This window comes from Nansenia antarctica (genome assembly GCF_963989245.1).
Source record: "Nansenia antarctica genome assembly, chromosome: 7".
Taxonomy (NCBI): domain Eukaryota; kingdom Metazoa; phylum Chordata; class Actinopteri; order Argentiniformes; family Microstomatidae; genus Nansenia; species Nansenia antarctica.
Window position 1 is genome coordinate 48614717 of NC_137677.1, and position 10000 is coordinate 48624716.

Below are 10000 nucleotides of genomic sequence, written 5' to 3' on the forward strand. Positions count from 1 at the left end.
TTTTCCAGAGAACAAGGCGAAGACGGAGAGCACAGCTCGTACACAAACCCTCTCCAGCTCACAGTTTTGTTTTTCCATTTTGAAATCAAAGGAGGCGCTTGCTTTATTTGCCCCAAAGCAGCATGCAATGGCTTTGGAGTTTGAATGCAGAGGTGTAAACTCAGTCTTTTTTTATATCGTGTTGCAAATCTTTTACAGGATAAAAGGATTTGTGAACATCTTTCAAAGAGCAGATAGCACCTCTCCATCTTGAACCCAACCGCAGATCATATTCACAAACACATATTTTGTCAAAAAATTACAACATAAATATTTGTGAAGCTCTGATGTGGGTAAATGTCATCTCCAACATGCTTCCCTCTCCACCCAGAAACTTCAGCGTCTAAACCTAATCACCTCGACAGGAGATCAAAGGAGAGAGAGAGAGAGAGTGAGAGAGAGCGAGAGAGAGAGAGAGGGGGAGAAAGGGAATGTGAGTAATGCCAAATTCTCTCTCAAATGTATTACTAGTACTATAGAGTTAATATGTAGTTACAGTACACCAAACAGTTGGAATGCTACAATATTATCTGTGCAACTTAATGAAGTATGACTTCCTCACCTTATATTCACAAATAGCCCTGCTGAATGTCTTTACCAATGCAACAAGACATTAGTATGAAGTCAGAAGTTGGACCAACTGATGCTCAAACCAGAAAAGTCACCATTGATGAACAAAGCCATTTGTCACAGCGCTCATTACATGTGTAATGGTGGTCACAGAGCTGTGGTTAGTATCAACAATACGTTAATAATAATCCTCAACACACACTCTTTTACATGGTCGTGACGAAGATACACACACACACACACGCGCACGTACGCCCGCACCCACACACACGCATAAGCGCACGTGCACACGCACACACACACACACACACACACACACACACACACACACACACACACACTCACACACACACACACACACACACACACACAAACACACGCACGCACGCACGCACACACACACACACACACACACACACACACACACACACACACACTTAGTTTCTCAGTGAAACCTATCCAGTGATAGAGAGCCTTTTGCTCACAAGCTCCATCTCCTCTACGCATTTTTCATTTCCCGCTGAGTTGAAAAGATCAGGTAATTGAAAAGGAGAAGACAATCCAGCAGCCTAGGCTCCACAGATGCCAATGAAAAGCTTCAGAGATATTAGAGCATTACACTTTGGGCCCTTTCTTTGTATTTCTTTCACATGGGGGCTATGGAAAAAAATGGCTTTTTAATGACAACACCTGAAAAGTGTTTTCCATCAGGCCCATGCATCATTGTCAGCGCCGGAGATTAAACCTTATTGTTTCCTTTTGGAAGGGCGACATTGAGGTGAAGAGAGAGAGAGAGAGAGAGAGAGAGAGAGAGAGAGAGAGAGAGAGAGAGAGAGAGAGAGAGAGAGAGAGAGAGAGAGAGAGAGAGAGAGAGAGTGAAAGAGAGAGAGAGAGGGAGAGAGAGAGAGAGAGAGAGAGAGAGAGAGGGAGAGAGAGAGAGAGAGAAAGAGAGAGAGAGAGAGACAGAGGCAGAGTGAACGAAAGAGAGGGAGAGAGAGAGGTAGTGAGAGAGGTAGGGGGAGAGAGAGAAAGAGATGCAAAGTGCTCAAAGATTAAATAAAACACAGATGTGCCTCTAACACCCCCACCCCCATACACTCCCCAAATCATGAAAATATAAGTTGAAGATGCCATTTTTTTCTAGAACTCTCTCAGCCAATATTGAACAATTTATATGGTTCTCCAAAGGTCTTTTTTTATTGTTAGACTTTTCAAGTTAGACTTTTTAAGTTAGACTATAGAGCATTCATCCTCATCTAGCTGATATCCACAAGAATGAATGAATAACTTGAGAGACAAATGCATAATTTAGATCTCAAATCTGAATAAATAAAGTATAAATGATTATTAAAATGTGACCGGTGTGTGTGTGAATAGAGCAATCATCAACAATCAATTAGAAATCAAGTACTAGAATATTCCTGACTTATATCAGTGGTATGAACAACGTTGTGTCGTTTTGGCATTTAAATACAACTGGCTCCTAGAATTGTGTTTCTCTTATCATGGAGTAAGGTTAAATGCAAAATCTAAACATTTGAATAAAAAGATAATTGTATACAATTGCATGTGGCCGCTCAGAGGTTTTAACATGCACATCATCTAGGAATCTTTCATATTTCAGATGGATCTCATTTTTCCACATTCGATGCCCTCAGTCAAGCCTCTGGACTGCGATCTGTCTCGTACTAATAGTTTTATGATTTATAGGCCGAGTGTGTGAGCAGCTCCGCTCCGCACCTCCAAACAGCCAGATATACAATTATCCACCACTCTCGCCCTATATGAATGCCATTTTCCCAGCATCCCTCCTTTAAACAGACACCGGCCATTTGTCTCCCTCGCTGCCTCCTCGCAGTGGCCAGTAATAAGCCATCTGCTGGATCTGAACATGAAAGATTAAAATGATATACAGTATGAAAGCTCTCTATTCAGTTGCTAATGTCCAAGATTCAGGGACACAGAGGCCAAAGCTGTCATCTCTCTCAGGAAGAGGTAATTATCACTCTGCCTCCAAGGGGCTGCTGGTGCCTCCGCCTCCGAATCAGGACCCGTCCCCTGTGCTGCCTGTGACTGCTGAAACCTCATTTAGGAGGCGAGAACAATGCCCGACCAAATGTCTTATGGGGGCTAATCCCCACAATCCTTTGTATTCATTGAGGGATGGTTGCTTGGGCCCGAGGAGTGGGAAGGGCTGGTGGGTTTGTGTGTGTGAATGTGTGTGTGTGTGTGTGTGTGTGTGTGTGTGTGTGTGTGTGGGTGTGTGTGGGTGTGTGGGTGTGTGGGTGTGTGTGTGTTGGGGGCACAGGGGGTCAACTTCAAGCCCAAAGTGCCACGGGCGAGTCGGGTGATTATTTTACTCTCTTTCGTTAAGTCTTTATGTGTGTGAGTGTGTGTGTGTGCTTTCATGTGTGTGTGAGTGTGTGTATGTGTGTGTGAGTGTGTGTGTGTGTATGTGTGCGTGTATGTGCTTCTACATGTGTGTCTGTGTGTTGGCGACGTCTGTGTTTAGGGGGTTGTAAGTGTATAAATAAATGGGGGATAAGAGAAAGTAAAGGTAGAGAAATATACGCCTTTGATTCATCAGGTGCGGGACAGAATAATGTAGCAAAAAAAAGAGGAATGTCCACAACTATGATATGCGCCCAGGGTGATTGAATTTAGACGCACAAAAACAGACAGAGATCCTACTCGGATCGAAACGTTGACTGTTTCTATGCGTCTGAAATAAGTCACCATGGGAACATACTAGAGTTGGGGATAAGAGCGAAACACATTGGATCTGAGAGTTTAATCTACATGTGAGTGACAGGAGGGAGCTAAATTAAACAGAGAAAAAGAGGGGCGAAGGAGAGAGGGAAAAAGTCTTCATTATTTTAACCCTTTCAGGCTAAAGCAATTGTCAGTGGATTTTCTGGATTTTCATTGAATTGAACGTTTCATTGAACAAGAACGTTCTAGAAGTCATCGGGTTAATCAGTCCAACTGGCCACAGAGGACAACAGAACCATCAACAGTCAAACCCGTATGGATCCTGTTGCCTGCGAGCTGTATCAGGTGTTGTCCTACAAGATACTGTAGGTCAATCCAGATCACAACTGAAACTTCATCATATTTCATTAAAGAGGTTATCACCATGTCCCGAAGCATCCAATATCTCCCCACTCAAGGACCCCCCCACCCACTCTTTCTCTCTCTCTCTCTCTCTCTCTCTCTCTCTCTCTCTCTCTCTCTCTCTCTCTCTCTCTCTCTCTCTCTCTCTCTCTCTCTCTCTCCACTCACTGTGGGTCTTTGAGATGTCTCACCAGGGCTGTGTAGTACAGCAGGGCCCATGCTCCCAGCTCCCAGCTCCAGTGAGAGAGTAAATTAATTTTCCACACAGACCAGAGGGCTTAATTCACTTAGAGTCCCTGGTGTTCAGCTCAGCTCAGCCCCAGTGGAGACAGTGAGAGGGTACCATGGTGGTAGGCAGCGTCAGGAGATCCAGAGGTACCACCCCCCCACAGCCAGGCAGCCACCCCCCCACCCGACACATCAAACGTCAGCCTGTCTCTCTCTCTGCCCCCCCCCCCCCCCCACCACACACACACACACTGAGAATCAGGAGAGAAGGCCCCCGTCGCACCTCTCTATCTCCCTCCCCCCCCTCCCCCCTCCATCCTTCCGCACTTCCATCCCCCCACCTATCCGCCCTTCACAGTCAATAGAGGGAACACTCTCCTCATTCCCTTTTTCGTAAAACAAGTTTCAATTATGCATAAACTTGTCAATTTGGGGCGTTCAAAGAGGAGTGACATGGAACCCAGCAGAGAGGACTGTCTCATGGTATATCTCAGACTGTGACAACGGGACGGCTAATGCTTGTCTCTGTGACTGTCCCCGTCTCTCACACTCACAAATGTGTGACCACTCCTCAAAATCATAGATGTTTGAGACATTGGAGATATTGGAAATGACTTGCAAACAGTCCGCATCATCAGAAAAGCAGTCTAAGCCATATACATCTCTCAGAGCTGTTTATCTGCTACTGTAGCTAGTACTGAACCTGCTGTTGGGTGTCATTACTGGTCTTTTCTTTGTGGTTTTGTCTGCAGGACATATATATATATATACAGTATATACGTATATGTATATAATTGCTAAAGCATCTTTGTAGCAATCCATTCAAACAATAGTATCTTTGAATCCTGTAATGTTAATCTCCTTTAATTTGTCACTAAAGCTAGCTGATGAATATCCGTATTAGGGGCTCCAACATCAAACCTCCTCAGGAAACATGGTGTTGTTAATGCTGTAAGTAGTGTAACGTTCTATATTTGAAGCTTTCAGTGGTAAGTACATCAGTGTATTTGGGCTTTTTGCAGTAATAGCAATTACATGCTTTCTTGTCTCAAGTCCTCAACGATTACAGGTTCGAATTACAGAGCGACATATGGGCGCACAAAGACCACCCCAGCCTACTCTGTTTCTTCCTTTCTTCTCCTCTCTTTTCCTCTCCTTTCTTTTTTATCCGATTCCAGCCGCACCTTTTCTGTGATACGAGGTGAGTAAACTGTTCTGTCAGGGCACCTGAGTGGATTAAAGTGGCCTGCAATTACCTTCATCATTGACCTCATGAAGCTGGTTAACTGCAAAACCCTTGACCCCTAAACTCAGACATTGTGCGCCCTAATTCAGTCTTACACACTTTGGGTTACAAACACACTTAAAGAAAAAATAGGTTAGGGGGAAATAATTCATTCTGGAAGTTTCCCTTTTTTCCCGATTTTGTTTGAGATCAAAGCTTCGTTTCAGGTCTAATTAACAAATCTAATGCAGATCCCAGACCTTCTGGCTCTGGGTAAGGCCTTGGAGGGATCCAGAGTTGGAAATCCACATCAGATTTAAATAATTAATATGACACCTTGAGCTCCGCGGAGAAAGAGGGGCTCCGTGTTGGAGTTTAGAACAATGTCACTGCCAAGTGTAATGCTGTTTGTCTCCCTGAACATGAGCAGGGGAGACCGCAGCCACTTCATTGTGCTGCTTCCATGGTGGATCAGCGGATTGCTGGCTCCTTTGTCATGCTAACGGGCACCTTTCAAGGGGGGACGTTAGTGAAGCGGCCCTGCGGCCTGCGCTCTGTCCCTGACTAGGGCAGGCTGGGAAAGGCTGGGCCTGGCTGTGGCTCAGGGGAGTTGGAGCTGGGGTCATTTTATGGTTTTTAATCCTCTTAATCCCCGTTAGAAGGGGGCTTGCCACAGACAAATCCCCTCCCAGAGGTCCTTAGGATTCAAACGCTGCGCTTGAGCAACTGTATCATTTGATAACAACAATGGCGGAGGATATGGAGAGAGGAGAGGGACAGAAGGAGAGAGGGAGAGAGAGAGATGAAGAGAGAGAGAGAGAGAGAGACGGAGGGAGAGAGATATCTAGAAAGAGTCAGATGTTATCTGCAGCCTCTGGCTTTTTCTTTTTTCTCATGTTCTCTCTCCCTCATTTTGCTGACCATTCTGTCCTGAAAGTGTGTGTCAGGAAGGACAGATATTGTGAGGTCTATGGTACACACACATGGTCTGACTCTCATGCAAATGGCCCTTCTGTTGCTCTGTGGTCCATTCAGGCCTGTAGCGCTCTCTCTTTCCCCCTTAGTGGCCAGCATGGACCACTAAGACCCACAGACTCAGGATAATCCACTGGGCCTTATTCAAATTAATGCACTGCTGCTAACATAATCTAAGACGAGTTCTCTTCATTATCACTCAATTAAAACTGCATATGAACAGCCCTGGTCTAGAGAGGACAGCCTGAGTTCACTGACCAAAGAGTCAAATCAACAGGGAGAGGGAGAGGCCAGACTGGGAGGAGATGAGGTGAATTGATGAGGGCTAAATGGACTCGCTCACTACAGTAGAGGCAACGATGACAAGTGTAATGAGGTGTCTGCAAGCGCGCAGAGTATATCAATATCTACATAGAGAATTGCAGGATATGTGTTTTGTATATGCTCGTGTGTGTTTCAAGAATGTATGTTATCATCACAGTTGTTGATGTTCTTGAATTGTGAAATTGCAGGTTTGAATCACATAAACAAGATCATGGGGTACAAGTATGTTCTCCGATGTTTAACTGAAATAGTAGGTTAGGATTGTCGCAACTCGTTGAGAAGAAGAAATATGACTTCTTTTTTCCCCAAATCTCTGCTACTGGCAACCAGTTAAGTGTAGACAACACATTGGCTTCTCCATCTCTGGTAATTGAAAGAGCATGACAGGAGATGGTTAGTTTGAAAGTCTCAACTGCCCACGGCGTATTATGGAACCCAAACATAGTCGAGGAGCCTCCTTTTGTGGAGAACGACATGGGACCATGTAAGTTTGTGGTCATCTTTTTTCTTTTTTGGAAAAACCAAAGGGAGCGATTGAACAGAGGGAGAAGAATGCTGAAGAAGATTGAGTGAACTTAGCACTGCCCCTGGTGCTTTATTTACAGCGAAGCCATGGTCTGCTGGGTGACTTAACCGCCATAAACCCTTCAACCACATTAACAGTTCCTGTAGCCTACTGTGTCTCAGTCTCTCTCTTCCTCCTGCCCCTTCTCTCTCTTCACATGTCTCTGTGTATCTCCCTATCCCTGTATCCCTCTTTCTCTCTCTCTCTCTCCCTCTCTTCCTTCCTTCCTCCTTCTCTCAACCCTTTTCTCAATACACTGAATTCATATTAACAGTTGAACTCCGGTGATGCAGTCTTGAGTACAGTAGGGTTGGGCACCTTCAAATACTCTATTCTGGTTCGGGATGCTTCTCCTCTCGCTGTCTCTGTTCTGCATATAGCCCGCAGCGAGAGACAGAGGAGAGCTCAAAACAACAACCACAAGCCTGCCCTGTCGACAGAATGCTAGGGCTGCTTAGTGGTTGGATGTCTCTGACACACGAGGGGGCAACACTGCTGTCACACACTCAAACAAAAGGGCTGAGATTCTAAATTCCACAGTCAGAACATGCTTCTGTTGGAAGGAAACTGAATAGAATACAATTCCACATGAAGAATGAATGAATGAATGAATGAATGAATGAATGAATGAATGAATGGTCTTTATTGTCATTGATATAGTACAGGTACCAAACAACGAAATTTGGGAGGGGGGGCTCCCCTGGTGCTAGGAAAGAAAACTAAAAACAAGAAGGGAAAAGAGCTTGTTTACATAAATAAAGGCTATGTACACTGTAATAAAGGCTATGTACACATGTTGGAAATGGCTTCTGTGATGGTTACTTGGTTATGTGATTTCAATCATTTTTCTCACTACTGATGGTGAAATATTTAGGACGAATGATACCAAATTGCAGAAATGGCTGTCAACCACTGGTCCAGATGGCCTGGTCCGTGGAGTACACAATGGTTTTGTGTCACAGTCATAGTTGCAACAGCAGCAATGACAGTTGACCAAAACCCCAGTATAAACAGTCACAGTGTAATTGTATTCATCGGAATTAGCCCCCTGAGTAATGTACAAGCAACTAGAAAACAACAAAGGTACTGGATTACTGTTGGATTTGTGTTTGTTTTAGCCCAATTCCTATATCCTATAGCTTATGGCTGAACCATACTGCATGTGAGTAGTGGTACTCACACATTAAACACACTGCTCTGTTCTGTAGGTCCATTCCCTTTGCTCAGAACAGCCCTTACTTTAACACCTCTTTGATCAGCACAAACAAGAAACCTGTGTAATGAGAATTGTGTGTCTGTGTGTGTGTGTGTGTGTGTGTGTGTGTGTGTTTGTGTTTGCATGTGTGTGTGTGTGTGTGTGTTGTGTGTGCGTGCGTGCGTGCATGTGCGCGCAATAAAGTGTTTGTTTCTGTGTGTGTGTGTGTTGTGTGTGCGTGCGTGCATGCATGTGCGCGCAATAAAGTGTTTGTTTCTGTGTGTGTGTGTGTCTGTGTTTTGAGTTCATGTTCATTTCAAAGGATCGTTCTTTACTGGGAGCACAGCTGAGAGCAATAACCACACTATGTATGTATATGGATATGTATATATTTGTGTGTGTGTTGATGTGTGTGTGTGTGTATGTTGATGTGTGCGCGTCTCTGTTGGCAGCCTTTGAGCCAGTTCCTGCCTTCACTAAAAAACGCTTAGGGCACAAAGCAGCCTTCCCCCCACTGCTCCCGAGCACCAACCCTGCTCTTGTTTTCTGACAGGAGCTGAAGGTAAACACCAAAGACATCCTGACACACGCGCGCAAAAGCAGTTTTGATGGAGCGAAAATGGACCGCTTTACAGTGTACAAACAACAGGGAAAATGTCAACAGAACAGGCGAGTCCAGCGGGAGGCACAACACAAGCCAGGTTCAGATGATATTACAGAAAACAAAACATGAGCCTATGAACCACTAAAGGCCTTCTGTCTACCTCTGCCTCTCTCTATCTCTGGATCTGTTTATCTATGGCTCTCTCGCTTTCTTTTCCAGCACCTTTCATCCTCTTTACCCCCGCCTCATTGCTACCCGCTACCCTTCGCGTTACGTTGCCTCCACCTCCCAGGCCTCCTGGCCTTGTTAGCCTGGTCTGTCTGTCTGTCTGTCTCTCTCTCTCTCCCTCTGTCTCTTTGTCTGTCTGTCTGTCTGTCTCTCTGTCTCTCTCTCTCTCTCTCTCCCTCTGTCTCGTTGTCTGCCTGTCTGTCTGTCTGTCTGTCTGCCTGTCTGTCTGCCTGTCTGCCTGCCTGCCTGCCTGTCTGTCTGTCTGTCTGTCTGTCTCTCTCTCTCCAATGTCCCCTGACCCTAGCATAGATAATTTGTTCTTGCTATGACTGATGGATAGATGATTCACTTACTTAGACAAATGTATTTGTTGTAAGTCGCTTTGGATAAAGGTGTCTGCTAAATACCAAAAATGTAAATGGCTGTCTGTCTATCTGTCTGTCTGTCTGCCTGCCTGTCTGCCTACCTATCTGCCTGTCTGTCTGTCTGTCTGTCTGTCTGTCTATCTATCTGTCTGTCTGTCTGTCTGTCTATCTGTCTGTCTGTCTTCTCTGGATCTGCTCCGTCTGTCCTGGATTTGTCCCTATTGAGCGTGTGTCAGTGAGGGGGGTCTGGGGTGGGGGGGGGTCTGGGGTCAGGGCCCAGCGATGCCCTGGGAGATGAGTGTATACTAACCCTGGGCTACACCTGTAGGACACGGCGGGGGGGATGCTAATCCCTCACAGGAGGGGCTGGAGGAGGACTAATAGTGATGATCTGCATCTGAGACCCTCTCCCCTGGGGATGCACGGGGCAGAGGGGAGCACGGGGTGTGTGTGTGTGTGTGTGTGTGTGTGTGTGGGAGGGGGGGGGGGTGTCTGTGTGTGACAGGAGAGGCAACAGGGGGGCCAGCAACCCGTGGCTGCATAAAGCGTGCAGCGTTGTGTGTGGGGG